Below are 19,780 nucleotides of genomic sequence, written 5' to 3'. Positions count from 1 at the left end.
GTGTCTGAGCAAAACATGCTGTTATTAAGGTGCTAAAAGTTGAACAACTTGTAGCAATAAAGAGATACCCTGTGAATTGTGAATCGTCACAAGTTGCTGAACAAATTGCGCCACTCTGCTGTTAGCTTCTCACAAATGACTTTGCACCCTTAGCCTCCCTGTCATTTTCATGAAGATGTTGAATTTTCACTTAATGTTTCAGTCTTCTGCATGTCTAACATAGGTTTACTCATTTGTTGGGATGACTAATGACAATCCTCGGCTACCCTTCTGAATTTTCATAATGCAACTTTGTCATCATAGCGATTCTGGGCTTTTGACTTGCATTAAGGTGGCCTTTAAAGATGATTTAGATCCAGGATTTTGAACACAAATGGTCTGAGTGAGACATTTCACAGGAGCACTCTTACCCATTGGGATGTTTTACTGTTTGGCATAGTTGGGCAAATTCCATTTAAAGATGCCACTGTCATGCTGACAAGTTGCGTACTGAGACCAAACTATTCTTATGTCGCAGATTTCATGCTTAGAGATTTAAAAAGTAAGTCTAATAAATGTGTGACTAATGATGCGACAATGTCCTCACATCGTTGACTGCAGTCTTGGTATTAAAACATGGTGCCCCGCAAGCCCTGTTACCATGACAATGCCACCAAAAACTCGTAGTAAATATTTTGGCTTTACTTTATTGCTCCCTCATTTAGGATTATGGAAGATTTGACCCACAGATGCAATTTTCGTTTCAGCATAAAAAGCTTTCCAACTCATTGAGATAATCTTCTTATATGGATTTGTCCACCGTTCAGTGTGTAGCAGTGTGAATCCGCAATGTAGAAGCTGCAGTAATACATGTTACAATAAATATACTACAGGACTTAGAGCTCTAAGCATCCTGCAGATAGATATGAAATTGATTCATTATGATTAATTTCACTCATAATTCTATTCTGCTCACTATTCATGCTTTTGACTACCTAAGTAACCAGTAGGGAAACTGAACAATTCCTGTTTTTTCTAAGCACCAGATTTTCTTTTAAATGCAAGTTACAATCTCCCTATTTGCAGAACATAGCTCCGACATTAGCTTATATCTTATCAGCTACTGGCAACAGAAAGCAACAGTGTTAGGAGAATCCCAAATGGCAACATTAAAAGGGAATTAAACGTGATTAGAAGCATAAATGTGAAATCATCTTCAAAAGCAGCTTTTAGTTCCAGCTGGAGATCTTACACTGTTTTTTTTCCAGAAAATAACGAGCAAATATTATTTTGTACCTGATATGTAAGGATGGACTATCTGATAAGTGCTGACAATGCTCCAGGATTGCCCTGAGGTCTCCAGACATTAAAAAGTAATCTTCAGGACACAACTGTGAGCAAGCCAGCTGTAAAAGCATAGGGGTATTAGAAAAAAAGTTTAAAAATCCTGAACGCTTTGGTTATTAGTTATAAAAAAAATCTGAGATGAGAAAACAGACTGATTTTTCTGACAGTCAAGAATCAGCCAATCTAGTAATGAAGAGTCTGTTCACTTTCTGATTGGCGAGGGAAGGCGGTGCACATCTAATATTGACATGCTAGAAAACCAATGAATGGAGTGTGTGAGTGGGGCAGTGAGAGGCAGGGCATCATGTGATGAAATCTCCAGGAATATGTCCAACCAGAGCTGACAATCTTCAGTGTCAAATTCAGACCAGTAGCACCCTTTATTTGGGCGCCATTTGGTGTCCAAGATAGCCTTTATGGTGCATGCACACGCCTTATGGATGAGTAGTGCTGGACACCATATTGGTGATGCTGTCAGTGTGGCTGCCAAAAGTATGCAGAGCGGGCAGATCATGACATCAATCGGCGATGTTGATTTGAAGTCAAGAGCTCCAGTTCTGAAGAAGGGTCACTGACCTGAAACGTTAACTCTGCTTCTCTCTCCACAGATGCTGCCAGACCTGCTGAGTATTTCCAGCATTTCTTCTTTTTATTTCAGATTTCCAGCATCAGCAGTATTTTGCTTTTATTTTAGACATATCCGACCAGTGTTTTCAGAGAGAAAATATCCTGCCTGAACCTCAGCGAAGAGCAATGTGTGAGACAGCAGTGTGTACCTTCTACAAGATGCACCGCAGGAACTCATCACGCCAAAGCTCTTCCGACAGCACCTTCCAAATCCGCAACCTCTACCAACAGATGCATGGGAACACCACAACCTGCAAGTTCCCCTCCAAGTCACACACCAACAGGACTTGGAACTATATCGCCGTTCCTTCACTGTCACTGGGTCAAAATTCTGGAACTCCCTTCCTAACAGCACTGTGGGCGTACCTATACCACATGGACTGCAGCGGTTCAAGAAGGTGGCTCACTATCACCGTCTCATGGGCAATTAGGGGTGGGTAATAAATGCTGGCCTAGCCAGCGATGCCCACATCCTGTGAAAGAATAAAAAAGAGTCTGTGCTTCAATACAGACATCATCACTGAAATCTGCCACCTGGGCGGCACAAATGCAACCTCAAAAATAGGGCGAGGATGGCATTGCCAGTGACCGTGAAGGTGACTGTGGCCATGACCTTTTGTGTGTCTGGCTCCTTCCAGCTGGAGCTGGAGATATTTGCAACATCTTGCAGTTTGCCATCCACTGTTACATAAGGGAGGTCACTGATGCTCGCTTTTCATTGAGGGCTAACTTATACTCTTATCATCTTGTACTCTCTTGCTAGAAAAGTGCAGGTGGAGCAAGCACATAGATCTGTGAGCACCCTCTATGCTGCAGGGTGTTATTGACAGTGCACAAATGGCTTTGCAGCCGGCACATGTTAACTCTGCCCTATACCAGGCAGACCTATGCTATACAAATACTCTGCTGTCAGGTCCTAGGGCCCAGACTCAGGGAATTGACTTCTATGGCTACCCACTCCCACTCACTTCGGAGGGTACTCCTTGAAGGCCTCCCACACCCCACTCTCCCCAGAAATGTGGCCTCCCTCCTCCTGTCCACCTCCATGATGAGGGCCTGCAGTGGCACATCGGTGAACTGCGGAGCCCTCCCTCGGCCCTGCTGCATCAGGCAGGTAACAGAGTCTCTTTATGCCAGGAAAGGGGAGTTCATTGTGTTCTCTCTGACCAGAGAGAAGCAGGCGGAGCAAACATGTGGCTTTGCTAGAGCAGCAGGTTTCCTCCTGGTTCAGGGTGCCAGTGACTGCACAAACATGGCTGTGGGAGCCGCATCTAAATGCAGAGATGTACCGCAATCGCAAAGGTTACCATTCGCTAAATATGCAGTTAGTGTGTGACCACCCTCAGCGCATCATACTGGTGAATACCTGCTATCCTGGCTGCAGTCATGATGCTTTTATTCTGCATTAGCCTGTGGTTCCCTCAGTATTTGAGCCACTCTGTCAAATCAGAAGATGTCTGCTGGGCGGTAAGGGCTATCAGCTTAATGCCTTGTTCATGTCTCTGCTCTGCAACCCAACCACACATGGCAGCATATGTACAATGAGATCCATACTGCCACATGAATCATCATAGAACAGACCATCGGAGTGCTAAAGCAACAGTTGTGCAGCTTGCAACGCTCTGGAGGAGCCCTCCAGCACTTGTTGGAGTGTGTGTTCTGATTTGTGGTGGTCTGCTGTATCCTCCACAACCTGTCCATCATGAGGGCACAGCTCTTGCCACCAGGGATTGTGAAGGAATCCGGCCATAATAGGTGGTTATAAGGTTAAAAGAGTTATTTTCTTATGAAAAAGGGATTAAAAAATTAAAAGCAGGATTGATTTGCTGGAAGGTTAAAAAAAAGTTTTCATGAGCATGCCTTTAACATGTCCCTGTAGTCAAGGACCCGAACACCCTGTGGTCAAGGACACATAATTGCCTCTTCCCTAGACCACTATGGCAGGTTCTAAAAAAACAGGAACTCTCTTTTGAAAGGCGTAAACATATTTACTTTGGAAAACAAATATTATAAATAATCATTGAAACTTGCCACAACCTAATAATGGATGGCATGATTTTCTATGGACACAGTTAATTTACCTGTCAAATGAATCCGGGAAACTGAGTGATAATCTTAAAACACTATTGTGTAGTTAGGAAGTGCATCATCATGTGTAACCTTCAATATTCTGTAAACGTTAGAGGTTTGACTGGCATCTGTACTCATAGCTTCCTGCTGGCTCAGCTTTTTCTCAGAAATTAAATAATGTGGATTTCAACTAGAAATAAACAGTTATACAGCCTTATTTGGGAAATAGAAGGAGACAAGCCTACTTGTAAAAGAGGTAACACCCCCATATGCAAATAAGAACTAGTTATTTAGCTTAGAATGAGTGGGCTGGAATTTATAGTCCCGCTGCCGAGATTGGCGGTGGCTGAAAATAATGGCGGTCTGCTCGCACGGGTCGCTCTTCGCGGAGCTGCAGCGATATTAAGCGCGGCAGCTCATTTAAATATCCGGGGTGGACCATTCCGCGCCCCCCACCCCCCCTACACCAAAGATGTGGAGAGGGCGGGCTGTCCGTCCCCGGCAATGGCGTCAGCTCCCTGTGCGCAGGCGTTGACGTCATTTTTAAAGGGCTTTGAGCCCTAACTTTCAATTTAAATATTTAAAGAAAAATTTGACTTAAAAAATTTAATGCATTTATTCTGCCCCTCTCCCACCCCCCAATAACCATAAAATTCATTACTTGCCCTTTCCCCCCCAAAAAAATTCCCTTGCCCACCTGACCTTCCCCCTCCAAAAGTACATTAACTTTACACTATAACCCTTCCCACCATCCCTTACACCAATGATATTACTTTGACCCCGCCACCCCCCCCACACTGAAAAACTTACCTGCTCCACCCCCCGACCCCGCACCAGTGTTCTGCCTCCATTCCCCGGACGGGGATCCGAAGGTGCAGGAGTGCTAGCCCCCAGCATGAATATCGCACCGGGACAGACGACAGGAACGTAAAGGTAATTAATTTGTTTATTTTAATGAATTTAAATATTTAATTGACTCCTATCGGCCAATGGCGTGTCGGCTGCCACAAGGCCTCGCTACCACTGGCAATATCGGGCCGGGTCCTCACGACGTCAAGGTCTGTGGCGGGCCTCTCTTGGAGGCATTTTCCGCACCCCACCCCCCCCGCCCCACGACCCCCAACGTCTGGGGCTCTATAAAATTCAGCCTAATATACGTATTGGAACCACACAGTGGATCTTTAGAATTGTTGGATTTATTCCAGCCTTTGTCACATTAAAGCTACAAGCTACCTGGTGCAGTGATGATAGTTCTCACCTTAATTGGGTTCGAGGTATCTCGCTAAACTCTGTAGCTTTCTACTCGGGGATTTAAGGTAAATGTTATTTTAAATATTGATGGAGAACTTAAATATTTTACTGTAACATGTCAATGGCCTTGCAGGATGCCCTCGTGCAAATATGGGCCTAAACTTATACCTTACATTTATAGCCTCATTTCACCCTCACGCACTTGACATTGCTGCAAGCCTCACACACACATCTTACAGATTGCACGCACTGCCAGCTATTCGACCATGACAGCCACATCAGTCGTGATGCAGCACCTGATGGCTGATGTCTCAGCTTCCATTGCAGCACAAGCAGCTTTCACCAAAAGTCTGTGTTTGCTCTGGTGTCTCAGACTGAAGACACGTAATCTCAACCTGCAGCCATGCAAGATCTGACTGCTGCCATTATTGCTGTGGATCTCAGTGCTCAAAGGGGAATGTAGGCTCTCATAGCAGTTGAGCAATCTATGCTCCAGCAGATTATGAGGATTTCTGAAGTCCTGCCGCAGGGGAGTGGCAGTGTCTCTGTGAAGCTGTTGTTCTCTCTCAGGATGATAGCATTTATGCTTCCACCTCTGCCACTCTGCTATGCCCTTGCTGTTGCCTGTCAGCCAGGCCGCCCAGACTGCTGCTACCCATTCCGAGGTGATGCAGTCCGAAGCTGGGCCCTCAAGGCTCAGAGCTGCTCGAGGTTCTCCTCCAAGTCCATCTGCAGTCTCTCCCATTGAAAGTCTGCAGCCTTCCAATGGCCATACTGCAGCCACTGGGCAGCATTGCATAGGAGCGCTAGGACAGGGAAAGGCACACGGAAGAGAGGCACCAAGGGAAAACACAAGGGTGAATAACTTATTTTTATTTGTATAGCTGAATGTGTTGCTGAATAAAGATGTTAATGAGAAGATTTTAATGGGTGGAATTTATTGTTGGATGGTGGCCAAGAGGACGCTGTGATGGGGCACCTAACATGGACATATGGCAGGGAATGGTGAATCCATGGTGGTCAAGGGAAGTAGTTTTATTGAAAGCAGTATCAGTTGAATAGCCTGTCTGGAGCAAAGGACTCCAGGATGCATTCTCCCTTCTTCTTCCCCTTCTTCCTTCTGTTGTTGAGGTGGCCTCCGGTTTCCTGGAAGCAATGGCTGCACCCTCATGGTGGCAATGTTATGGAGGACACAGCAGACCACCATGAACTTCAAAACCCATTCCGATGTGTAGTGAAGGGCTTCCCCCACCCAAGCAGTTGGGGCGATGAAACCATTGCTTGAGCAGGCCGATTGTCTGTTCCACAATCTTTCTTGTAGCTCGATGGCTCTCATGATGTCCTTGCTTGGTCAGGTGGTGGAGAGGGCAGGTGGGGGGTCATCAGCCACATGTACTGGGTAGCTTTTGTCCCTGAGCAGCCAACCTCTGATTCTGCATGGAGGCCTGAAGACAGTGGTTGTGGCTGACTGGTGCAGGATGAAAGTCTCATGGCTGCTGTCAGGATAGCAGGCTTTCACCAACATGATGTATTAGGAGTGGTCACACACCAGCTCACATTTATAGAATGACGGCCCTTGCAGTACCAGTACCTCTCCCTGTTGGCATGTGAAGCCCGCAGAGCCACGTGCATGCAGTCGATGGCTCCTTGCACCATTGGGAATCCCGCTGTCCTGGCAAAGTCACATGTCCTCTTATCCTGCTTCTCCCTGCTGAGGGAGAAGATACTGGACAGAATCTTACCCACAGTTTTTAAACATGGGCCAGGACCATTTCTAGGTCCCGACTCTGATGGTGTCTGTGGTCTGCCAACCTGCACGATCTTCCCCTGAGGCGGCTAATTCACATACTGCCTCCAGGGGCCATGCGGGCTGCACAGGTGAGAGGGCCAATCGGAGGGAGTCGTGGGCACTGCCAATGTAGGTGGGAGGCCTCGAAAAGGCCTTGCGATAGATATGCCCTCTGAAGACTTTTCAATTTTTAGAAATAAAGTGTGACACAGGTGCCAGGACATCACTGTGGAGGGGAATGGACTGCCGCTGCAGCTGTGACCCTTTGAGCTCTGCAGTTCTTGGGAGGGTTGGATATTAAAGGAGTCTCACTGGACCCCCAGCTGAGGCCGGGAGGTCACTTCCAAACATCCGCCAGCTTCAGTCTCAGCAGAGGGCCCATGCCATCGGGAAGATCCTGGCAGCCTCACCAATCTGCCCCCAGTTGCCACTAATTAACTGCCAGGTGGATAACCGGTGCCAGTATGTCCCCACTTCCAACAAGAAAGCTTGGAGGTGGGAATGTGTCGGGTAGACAGCCCAACACGCACCTTTCAAATATTCCCCGCCCTCCCATCTCCAAAGCTCCCTTCACGCAGCTAGTAAGATTCCACCCGATGTACTTGTCTCATGTACAACAGATGATCTCCATGATCTCCCAAGTGCTTCCGATAGATGGTATACTGGAAAATATTCGAGATGTCACTCGATCCTGCCTGGAACAATTCAGGCTCATAAAAGTTCAATGCCACTGCAACTTTTATGGCTACTGCGGTACCATCCTCACACTGGTGCAAGGCTCCAGGGTGGGTTGAAGGAGGTGGCACAGTTCTGTCACCACTTCCTTTGTGAACCTGAGTACCCTCAGGCACTGCTCTCAGGTCAGCTGGAGGTCAGAGAAGTGCAGTGCAAAAACCCTTGGTGGTTAGGGCCTTCTGTGGAGAGCCCTCCTCCTCCTCCTCCCTTTCGCAGAGCTTCCCCACTTTGCAGCTTTTGCTCCATTTGATGGTCATATTACAAACCAAGAGGCACTGCAACCACAGCCCCCATACCTCGGTCACTAAACGCTGTCCACCTCCCACCCCACTCCACTGATTTTAAGCACCAGCTCACTAAAACACCTCCAAAAATACAGCACAGTACTTCCACATACTCAGATACAGCAGAAGTAAGTCAAAAATCTTCAAGTTGGTTTCTAGCCCTTTAAATAGAGCCGTTATTCTGCTGAATGCCTGTTCAACTGGGAGTGATCATTACAGGCATTCATTGGACATGCGCAGATGAAGTCCCTGAAGGTACATTAAATCAGTCCGATTAGCTGTTTGGAGTCATGATAGCAGCACTCTGGAACCTTCTGGCGCATGCCCCCACTAGCACCCTTCTGAGCATGGGGCACCTCACGAGTCATGCCAGAAGTGGCCAGATGCACAGCGGCACCATTTTCTTCCTTCAGGGCATCTGTTGCACCATCACTGGCCCAATGTTGTGCTTATAATTGGAGCCCAATATTGCACCCAACATCTATTAAGCTGTTCGTGCTGGTTGGCTGCTTCTTAGACAGGCAGAAAGATTGTTGCTCTGTAGCAAGGCAGGCCCAACACTGAAAGAAGTCTTATTGAGTTCCTTGATGTTCTTAGTTCCTAAAATACAATGATAACATTTCCAATCTTTTTTTCACATTTTGTGGAGATATTCGAGGGTACGGAAAAAGATTCGGGGAAAGTGATGAAATGGTTCTGGAGTGGGGTGGGAGGGTGCAGTGGGGTGGGATGCTAGCTCTGGTACTAGGACAATGGCCCAAGTGACCCCTTACTGTAGTGTCATTTCAATCATTTCATCACACTTAAGAACAATTGGCACTGGGGGGAGGGGAATCTCCACACCAATTTAGTTTCAACTTCCATTTAAATTTTGCAACTTTAATATTGCTTTAGCTGAGAACAGAAGAATTTTTAATAGTAGGAAATGGCCATTAGGACCAATAAAAATGTCCCCTTTCATTAATCAACACCGCCTATCTTCCTTCACGCTAAATCGCATAACCCTCTTTCCCTCCAGAAATACATCTACTTCCCTTTTGAACCCATTTTTGCACCTGCTTAAAGTGCCCTCCTTGGTAACATATTCCACAAAGAAAGAAAGACTTGCATTTATATAGCGCCTTTCATATCCTCAGGATCCTCTAAAATGCTTTGCAGCCAATGAAATACTTGTGAAGTTTAGCCACTAATGTAATGTAAGAAAATGTGGCAGTAAAATTGCGCACAGCAAGGTCCCACAAACAGCATTGAGATAAAAGGCCATTAAAATGTGGTTAAGTGATATTGGCCAGAAACCTCCCCTGCTCTTCCTCAAAAAATGCCATATGAGGTAGGCAGACAGGGTTTCGGTTTAATGTTTCAGATGAATGATGGCATGTATGACAATGCAGCACTCCCTCAGTACTGCAATGAAGTGCTAGCTAAGATTAAGTGCTCAAGTCTTGCAGTAGGGCTTAAGCTCATGATCTTCTGACTTAGGAAGCACAAGTATACAAATGGTGCCGAGCTGACATTTCAACTATATTATCGCTTAGATGCAAACATTCTGCATGATTTTCCTTCTTACTCTTAAATAGCCCAGTATCTACATGGTATGCTTTGACAATTGGACACTTCACGACAATGAACATTTACTTACCTAATGTAAGGGCGGCACAGTGGCGCAATGGTTAGCACCGCAGCCTCACAGCTCCAGGGACCCGGGTTCAATTCTGGGTACTGCCTGTGCGGAGTTTGCAAGTTCTCCCTGTGTCGGCGTGGGTTTTCGCCGGGTGCTCCGGTTTCCTCCCACATCCAAAGACTTGCAGGTGATAGGTAAATTGGCCGTTGTAAATTGCCCCTAGTGTAGGGAGGTGATAGGGAATATGGGATTACTGTAGGGTTAGTATAAATGGGTGTGTTGGTCAGCACAGTCTCAGTGGGCCGAAGGGCCTGTTTCAGTGCTGTATCTCTAAATAAAATAAATAAATGTACAGTGTGTACAGAATACATGATGAGAGGCTTCATTTCATCAGCTACCTGCTTTGGAAACTGGGAGGGAATTTTATACTCTTCCCCGCAGTGGGTTTGGAGACAGGGAGAGCATAAAATCGGGTGGTATGGTGGGTCCCGTCACTAAAATTTAGTCCGGGGTGGGTAGGCCTGTGAACAGGCAAGTAACACCCAATTAAAGGCCTCTTCCCACTGCAGCCGCAATTAGCCGTGCGATACATGGCCCTGTTGCGGCACGGAAAGCACAGCAGGAAAAACCATGCGGGCTGCTTCCCGGCTCCGTGCGGGGGCACAGTAAAAAGGCACAGTGCCTGAACGAGGGACGCAGCCTCAGGAAGGTGGGGGGGGGTCCGTTGATAGCTACCCTCTGCCCTTGCTGCTGACACCGGCCCCCCGCCGCTGTGACCCTCATCCTATGAGACCCATACTGCCCTGACCCACCTGATGCCTGATTCCAGCAACAGCTCTGCAAGGACGGGACATTCGGCGACGGGGTCCTTGATCCTGTGGAAGGCCCGCTGCTGTTCACTTAAGTGCCTGATTGGCACTAAATTTGGCGGGCCTTCCAGAGAAGAGGCAATATGGGGAACTTGGCATCGACTTCTTCGGATTCCGAGACCCCCGCCACCAGGAACAAATCACCACCCCCCACCCCCGCCTCGGAACATATTTCCACTTATGGTACCCAAGGTTATAATCCAATAATGTTTGCTGCTTCCCATATTTCAGGGTAGTACACGAACACACCAAGTATGCCTCAAAGTGAACAGGCAGCATGAAAGGGGCTGAGATTATGTTCTCAGGTTGCCTGGAATGGGGACAAAGGGCAAGTCCATATGTAACCAACCTCACTCAAATGTAACCCTAGCACAGCCATCTACCCAACAATGTGGAACATTGTCCAGTTATGTCCTGTCCACAAAAAGCAGGAAAAATACAATCCAGCCAATTACCACACCGTCTACTCCCAATCATCAGCAAAGTGAAGGAAGGTGTCATCGACATTGCTATCAAGCAGCACTTAATTCATCAAGAACCTACTCACAGGTTTCGCCAGGACCACTCGGCTCTAGACCTTATTACAACCTTGATCCAAGCATGGACAAAAGATCTGAATTCTAGAGGTGAGGTGAGAGTGACTGCCCTTGACATCAAGGTAGCAGTTGACTGAGTGCGGTATCGAAGAGCCTGAGCAATATTGAAATTAATGGGAATCAGAGGGAAAACTCTCTATTGGTTGGCGTCATACCTGGTACATGATGGTTGTGGTTGTCGGAGGTCAATCATCTCAGCCCCAGAACATGGTTCAAGGAGTTCCTCAGGGTAGTGTCCTAGGCCCAACCATCTTCAGCTGCTTCATCAATGACCTTCCCTGCATCTTAAGGTCAGAAGTGGGAATGTTAACTGATGATTTGATAGTGTTGAGTACCATTTATAACTCCTCAGATACTGATGGAGTCCTTGCCTGCATGCAGCAAGGCCTGGACAACATTCAGGCTTGGGCTCATGAGTGACAAATAATGTTCACACCACACAAGGCCAAAGCACAGACCACTTACAACAAGAGAGAATCTAACCATCTCCCCTTGACATTCAACGGCATTTCCATTGCTGAACCCCCACTATCAACATCCTGGGGGTTACTGTTGACCAGAAACTGAACTAAACTAACCATATAAATACAGTAACTACAAGAGCAGGTCAGAGGCTGCAAATTCTGTGGCAAGTAACTCACCTCCTGACTCCCCAAAGCCTGCCCACCATCTATAAGGTACAAGTCAGGATTGTGTTGCAATTCTCTCCACTTGCCTGGAAGCTTGACATCCTTATAGCCAGTCCTGCAGCAAGAATGCATTTAACTTAAAGTAAACGGACATTTAAAGATCAAGAGGCTGTACCACTAAGACAGTACGAAGGCAGACAAACACCAAAAATAGGCCAAGTTTTGTATCCTGAGAACCAACTGGACTTTTAACTGAACTCGTAAAACAAACTATGTTTATGGGCGGCACAGTGGCGCAGTGGTTAGCACCGCAGCCTCACAGCTCCAGCGACCCGGGTTCAATTCTGGGTACTGCCTGTGCGGAGTTTGCAAGTTCTCCCTGTGTCTGCGTGGGTTTCCTCTGGGTGCTCCGGTTTCCTCCCACATGCCAAAGACTTGCAGGTTGATAGATAAATTGGCCATTATAAATTGCCCCTAGTATAGGTAGGTGGTAGGGAAATATAGGGACAGGTGGGGATATGGTAGGAATATGGGATTAGTGTAGGATTAGTATAAATGGGTGGTTGATGGTCGGCACAGACTCGGTGGGCCGAAGGGCCTGTTTCAGTGCTGTATCTCTAAATAAAACTGGGAGCTAAAATGAAATTATTCATACAGAGACACAGACACGATGGAGTGACTTCATGAATATACTAGTCAAGAGATAGCTGATGCAATCAGACCACACAATAGTATGCATCTATGCATGTTTAAGTGACTTATCTCAACCATTGAATTCCTATAGCCAAACTGTAAATAGCACTTAAAGCTAACAAGCTGTGAGTTCCAGTATGTCTGGGTGGACACCCACATCCCTTGGAAATGCTAATCCCCAAAACTGTTTCATTAAGGCGAAAGACATCCAGAATCACAGAATAATACAGCGCAGAAGAGGCCCTTCGGCTCATCGAGTCTGCACCGATGCATTAAAGACTTCTGACCTGTCCACCTAATCCCATTTGCCAGCACTTGGTCCATAGCCTTGAATGTTATGACGTGCCAAGTGCTCATCCAGGTTCTTTTCAAAGGATGTGAGGCAACCTGCCTCTACAACCCTCCAGACTGTCACCACCCTCTGGGTAAAAAAGTTCTTCCTCAAAGCCCCCTTAAACCTCCTACCCCTCACCTTAAACTTGTGTCCCCTAGTAACTGACCCTTCAATGAAGGGGAACAGCTGCTCCCTATCCACCCTGTCCATGCCCCTCATAATCTTGTACACCTCGATAAGGTCACCCCTCAGTCTTCTCTGCTCCAGCGAAAACAACTCAAGCCTATCCAACCTCTCTTCATAGCTTAAATGTTCCATCCCAGGCACCATCCTGGTGAATCGTCTCTGCACCCCCTCCAGTGCAATCACATCCTTCCTATAATGTGGCGACCAAAATTGCACACAGTACTCCAGCTGTGGCCTTACCAAAGTTCTGTACAACTCCAACATGACCTCCCTGCTTTTGTAATCTATGCCTCGATTGATAAAGGCAAGTGTCCCATGTGCCTTTTTCACCACCCTATTAACCTGCCCTTCTGCCTTCAGAGATCTATGGACAAACACGCCAAGGTCCCTTTGTTCCTCGGAACTTCCCAGTGTCAGGCCATTCATTGAATACTTCCGTGTCACATTACTCCTTCCAAAGTGTATCACCTCACACTTTTCAGGGTTAAATTCCATCTGCCACTTTTCTGCCCATTTGACCATCCCGTCTATATCTTCCTGTAACCCAAGACACTCAACCTCACTGTTAACCACTCGGCCAATCTTTGTGTCATCCGCGAACTTACTGATCCTACTCCCCACATAGTCATCTATGTCGTTTATATAAATGACAAACAATAGGGGACCCAGCACAGATCCCTGTGGTACGCCACTGGACACTGGCTTCCAGTCACTAAAACAGCTGTCTGTCATCACTCTCTGTCTCCTACAGTTAAGCCAATTTTGATCCACCTTATCGAGTTACACTGTATCCCATATGCATTTGCTCTCTTGATAAGTCTCCCATGTGGGACCTTGTCAAAGGCTTTGCTGAAATCCATGTAAACTACATCAACTGCACTACCCTCATCTGCACACCTGGTCACATGCTCAAAAAATTCAATTAAATTTGTAAGGCATGACCTCCCTCTGACAAAGCCATGCTGACTATTCCTAATCAAATTTTGCCTCTCCAAGTGGAGATAGATTCTCTCCTTCAGAATTTTCTCCAATAGTTTTCCTACCACTGACGTGAGACTTACTGGTCTATAGTTCCCTGGCTTATCTCTACAACCTTTCTTAAATAGTGGGACCACATTAACTGTTCTGCAGTCCTCTGGCACCTCCCCAGTGTCCGGAGAGGAATTAAAAATTTGGATCAGAGTCCCTGCAATCTCCACCCTCACCTCCCACAGCATCCTGGGACACAAATCGTCTGGACCTGGAGATTTGTCCACTTTTAAGCCTTCCAAAACCTCCAATACCTTGTCACTCCCTCTGACAATTTGCTCAAGAATCTCACAGTCTCTCCCTCTGAGTTCCATATCTACATCTATATTCCCTTGGGTGAAAATATATGTGAAGTATTCATTCAACACCCTACCAATGTCATCTGGCTCCACCCACAGATTTCCCCCTTGGTCCCTAATGGGTCCTACTCTTTCCCTGGTTATCCTCTTCCCATTGATATACTTATAGAATATCTTGGTATTTTCCCTACTTTTACCAGCCAAAGCTTTCTCATGTCCCCTCTTTGCTCTCCTAATTGCTTTCTTAAGTCCCATTCTACACTTTCTGTACTCCACTAATGCTTCCATTGATTTGCTCTCCTTGTATTTGCTAAAAGCCTCTCTTTTCCTACTCATCGTACCCTGAATGTTTCTGGTCATCCATGGTTCTCTGGGCTTGTTGCTCCTACCTATTACCCTAAAAGGAACATGTTGGGCCTGTACCCTCCCCATTTCCTTTTTGAATGCCCCCCACTGCTCTTCTGTAGATTTCCCAACAAGTAACTCTTTCCAATCTACCTTGGCCACATCCTGCCTTGTTTTACTAAAATTCGCTCTCCCCCAATCCAAAACTTTTTTTTGCAACTAGTCTATTTCTTTCTCCATAACAAGCTTAAATTGTACCATGTTGTGGTCACTATCACCGAAATGTTCCCCCACCAACATATCAACCACCTGTCCGTATTCATTCCCCAGAATTAGGTCCTGCACTCCACCCTCCCTTGTTGGATCCTCTACATATTGAGCTAAAAAGTTCTCCTGTATACATTTTAAGGACTCCACTCCATCTAAGCCCTTAACACGATGACTGTCCCAATTAATGTTGGGAAAGTTGAAATCACCTAATATAATTACCCTATTATTATTTTTACACACCTCTGCGAATTGCGCACATATTTGCTCCTCAATTTCCCGCTGACTATCTGGGGGTCTATAATAAACACCTAGCAATGTGTCTGTTCCTTTTTTATTCCTAAACTCTACCCATAAAGCTTCATTTGATGCCCCCTCCAAGATATCATCTCTCCTTACTGCAGTAACTGACTCCTTAACTAATATTGCAATGCCCCCTCCTTTTTTACCCCCTCCACTGTCTTGCCTGAAGATTCTATATCCCGGGTTATTGAGCTGCCAATCCTGCCCCTCCCTCAACCATATCTCCGTGATGGCTACTATATCACAATTCCACGTGTCAATCCTTGCCCTTAACTCATCCGTTTTACCTGTAATACTCCTGGCATTAAAGTGGAGGCCATCCATCCTGGTCTTACTCCCTTGAAACTTACTTCCGCTGTATGCCCTCTGACTTGTTTGCTTTCCTGTGTTTAGCTGTGTCCCTATTCTGCTAGGAGTCTGCGTCCCCTCCCCCTGCCAAATTAGTTTAAACTCCTCCCAACAGCACTAGCAAACCCGCCAGCAAGGATGTTAGTCCCCCTCTGGTTCAGATGTAGACCGTCCCGCTTGTACAGGTCCCACCTTCCCCAGAAACAGTCCCAGAGGTCCAGGAATCTAAAATCTGTGCTATTCTCCTAATTCCAAACTGGCTAGCACGTGGCATGGGAGTAATCCAGAGATTACAACCCGAGAGGTCCTGCTTTTCAGTCTGCTGCCTAACTCCCTGAATTCTTGATGCAAGACTTCATCCCTCTTTCTACCAATGTCATTGGTACCAACATGTACCATGACCTCTGCCTTATCACCCTCCCCTTTCAGGATGCCCTTCACCAATTTGATGATGCTGATAAATCATAATCTTCCCCGTCAAAACACTTTCATATATTAATGGGCCATTCATGAACCCAGGATGTGGAATTGTAAGGTTTAAGAAGTTACAATCAAAAGTGGGAGGGGTTTGTGTCAATCATTGTCACGCATGCGATCTTTGAACTGTAAGAAACGTGTGTTCATGAACAAGAGCAGCGACTTGCAAGGTTAACCGCAGGCGGGCTTGATATTCTGCCCAGATGGGAACATACTCCTCTGAGTGATTGACAGCGCGAGTGTAGTTTGGAAATAAAGAGACAGTGTCTGTGAGTATTGATTTAACTTGAAGGGAGCAGGGTACTTATGTTTTTAAGTTATTAGTGGTACAATACACTGTTAAAAGAATACCAAATGTACTGAGTTGTGAACCTTGACTGCTTTCCTACCTGGACTGGTTCAGGTTGGACTTTAGAGTTAAGAGCATAAGAGGAGAAGTATGGGTTCACCCATTTAGACCCTCCAGGCCAAAGCAGCCCACTTGATCGGCGCCCCATCCACCACCTTACACATTCATTCCCTCTGCCAACAGTGCACAGTGACAGCAGCATGTACCATCTACGGGATGCACTGCAGGAACTTGCCAAAAGTCCTTTGATAGCACCTGTCAAACTTGCGATCTCTATGACCTAGAAGAACAAGTATAACAGGCTCACGGGAGCACCACCACCTGCAAGTTCCCCTCCAAGCAACACAACATCCCGATGTGGAATTATATCACTGTTCCTTCCTTGTCATTGGGTCAAAATTCTGAAACTCCCTCCTTAACAGCACTGTGGGTGTACATACGCCACATGAACTGTGGTTCAAGAAGATAGCTCACCACCAACTTCTCAAGGGCAATTAGTGATGGGCAATAAATGCTGGTCCTGCCAGCGATGCTTACATTCCAAGGATGAATTCAAATAAACATGGTCCTGAATTCTATAAGCCCAGCGCCGATTTCGACGGCGGGTGAAAAAGTGGCGGCAAGCCCGCACGGTCCACGTGCCAAAGAGCCACCATAATTCCAAATGCAGTGGCTCATTTAAATAGCTGGGTGGGCTGCTCCCCCCCCCCAGTCACGTGGAGGGCCGGGCTGTCCTTCTCTGGCAATGGTGTCAGCTGTCTGTGCGCAGGCGCTGATGCCATTTTTAAAGGTCTGTCAGCCCTACCGGGACATTTAAAAATTTCAAGTGAAATTGAATTAAAATACATAAATACAGTTCCTCTTCCCTCTCCCATTCCCCCAATATCAATTACATTAATTATTTGCCCATTCCCCCTCAAAACACTTTACCTTCATAATTTGACCTTTTCCCCCAAACTGCACAAACTTTAAACTATAACTCTTCCCACCCTTTCCTACACCTATGACATTAATTTGACCCCGTACCCTGCAACCCGCACTGCGAAACGCACCTCCCTCCTTCTTCCCCACCAGTGTTGCACCTCGTTTCCCCGGACAGGGATCCGAAGACGTGGCAGAGCCAGCCGCTGGGGTGAAGATCGCGGCGGGACATTAGGAGGTGAAGAGAGACTCATTGATTTAGGTAATTTAATTTATTTAAATATATAAATGGCAGTCCCGTTGCCGAGCGGTGGGGGGCCACCATGAGGCCTCGCCGCCTCCGGCAATATCAGGCCGGGTCCTGCCGCCATCGAGGTCTGTGGCAGGCCTCTTCCGGGGCCATCTTCATGCTGCCCTCCCCACCCCCACCCCTGCCACGGATCCCGACATCGAGGCCTCTATAGAATGCAGCCAACGAGTGCCGAAACTGTATCAGGGCACTGGTGGCACTGCACAAGTGACAGATACTGAAGTGTCAGTATTAACAAGTTAACAAAGGCTCCAAACTGCTCTATAATACAGATTTGATCATTGCCGTGCACAAATGAACTGCCCAATTTACCAGCATAACAACAGTGATCACACTTCAAAGATAATCTACTGGTTCTGAAGTTCTTTTGGGATATTCTGCAGTTAAGAAAGGGGCTGTGTGAATACAAGCTTAGCTTTTAACCTCCAACCTTCTACTGCACCATTCTGACACTTGCAATTCGTTTGGAGAACACCTGATAATTTATTGCCGAATGGTGCCAATTATGGACAACACTATGCTTTGGATTTGAAACTGGGGTGTCGATATTCTAACTTTTCTTATTTCAGTTGGTTATAGTTGCCAGAGAGAGGTGTTTCAAACCATAATCATAGGGCACTGCATAACCGATTAATTGAGACCTATTACACAACTGGTTCCTTCTTCTGATGTAACTTATAATGTGCACGTTTCAACCGGTGAGATCCCATTGCTGAGCATCTTTTTTGTTGAGCAAAATCATGGAAAGTTCAAATGCCTCTGAGTTAGGAACAGTAAAAAGTAAATCAAACTCTTTTCCTCTCTATGGAAAGGGTTAAATGTAACTCAATACGAGTCATTTTAACATTGAGCGATGGTGTAAAATGACCAGCATCAAATTAGCCACCATTGTGCACCCTGCCGATCTTTCTTTCCATCAACTTTAATGGAAATGAAATTCAGGAATAGTGTATACTGAGTGATTAATTCAATAAGGCCTTCTTACGTCATCACACAAGGTTAAAATTATCCCCATTGCACATTTTCAAAGGCTGAACTATTAAGCTTCCACTGTGCTGTAATGCAGAGCCCGTGTAGAAAATAAGTTAACTCATCAAATTGGATTTCAAAATGTACTAATCTGACATATTTGCACAGCAAAGGAGCATTTACACATTGGTACAGGTTGGCGCTGAGAAAAAACTAATTCTGTCACTTATTGAGATAAACTGAACCCTTGGCTGGGTTCATCTTGACATTGTAAACAACAATTTGCCCAAGTGTGTTCCTTATCTATACTATTATATCTGAAGGCATAATAGACTCAGATTTAAAAAAGGCGAAATCATATCGCAAACCTTCTCTTGGTATCTTTACTTCACCAGCTGTATTTTCATCTTTTTTGAAGAGCCAAGACACAGCCAGCAGAATATGTTTCCCACAGTTCAGGTGGATAAGTTAGGTTATTTAGTTTTTACTGTGGCTGTCCAAAAATCTGGCTGTGAACAAGCAAATCTATCATAGGCTGGCAAACTGGAGAGTGGCACTCTACCTGTTTCAGTATTGAACTTTTTAAAACATCTATTTTGTTTCTGGGATGTGGGATATATTTACAGAAGCACAGAATTATTACAGTGCAGAAAGAGGCCATTCAGCCCATCATGACCGCACCAGCTGAAAGAGCAATTCCCTCAGTCCCATTCCCCTGCCTTCTCCCCATAACCCTGCAAATTATTTCTTTTCATATAACTGTCTAATTCTCTTTTGAATGCTTCAATTGAACCTGTCTCCACCGCACTCTCAGGCAGGGCATTCCAGATCTTAACCACTCGCTGTGTGAAAAGATTTTCCTCATGTCACTTTTGCTTCTCTTACCAAATACTTTAAATCTGTGCCCTCTCGTTCTCGATCCTTTCACGGGTGGGAACAGTTTCTCTCTATCTACTCTGTCCAGACCCCTCATGATTTTGAATACCTCTATCAAATCACCTCTCAGCTTTCTCTTCTCCAAGGAAAACAATCCTAACTTTTCCAATCTATCTTCATAACTAAAATTCCTCATCCCTGGAACCATTCTTGTGAATCTCTTCTGTACTCTCTCCGATGCCCTCACGTCTTTCCTCAAGTACGATGCCCAGAATTG

Source organism: Heterodontus francisci, chromosome 25 (genome assembly GCF_036365525.1).
Source record: "Heterodontus francisci isolate sHetFra1 chromosome 25, sHetFra1.hap1, whole genome shotgun sequence".
In the NCBI taxonomy this organism is placed as follows: domain Eukaryota; kingdom Metazoa; phylum Chordata; class Chondrichthyes; order Heterodontiformes; family Heterodontidae; genus Heterodontus; species Heterodontus francisci.
The sequence above is the reverse complement of the archived record's forward strand: the minus strand, read 5'-3'. Positions refer to the sequence as shown.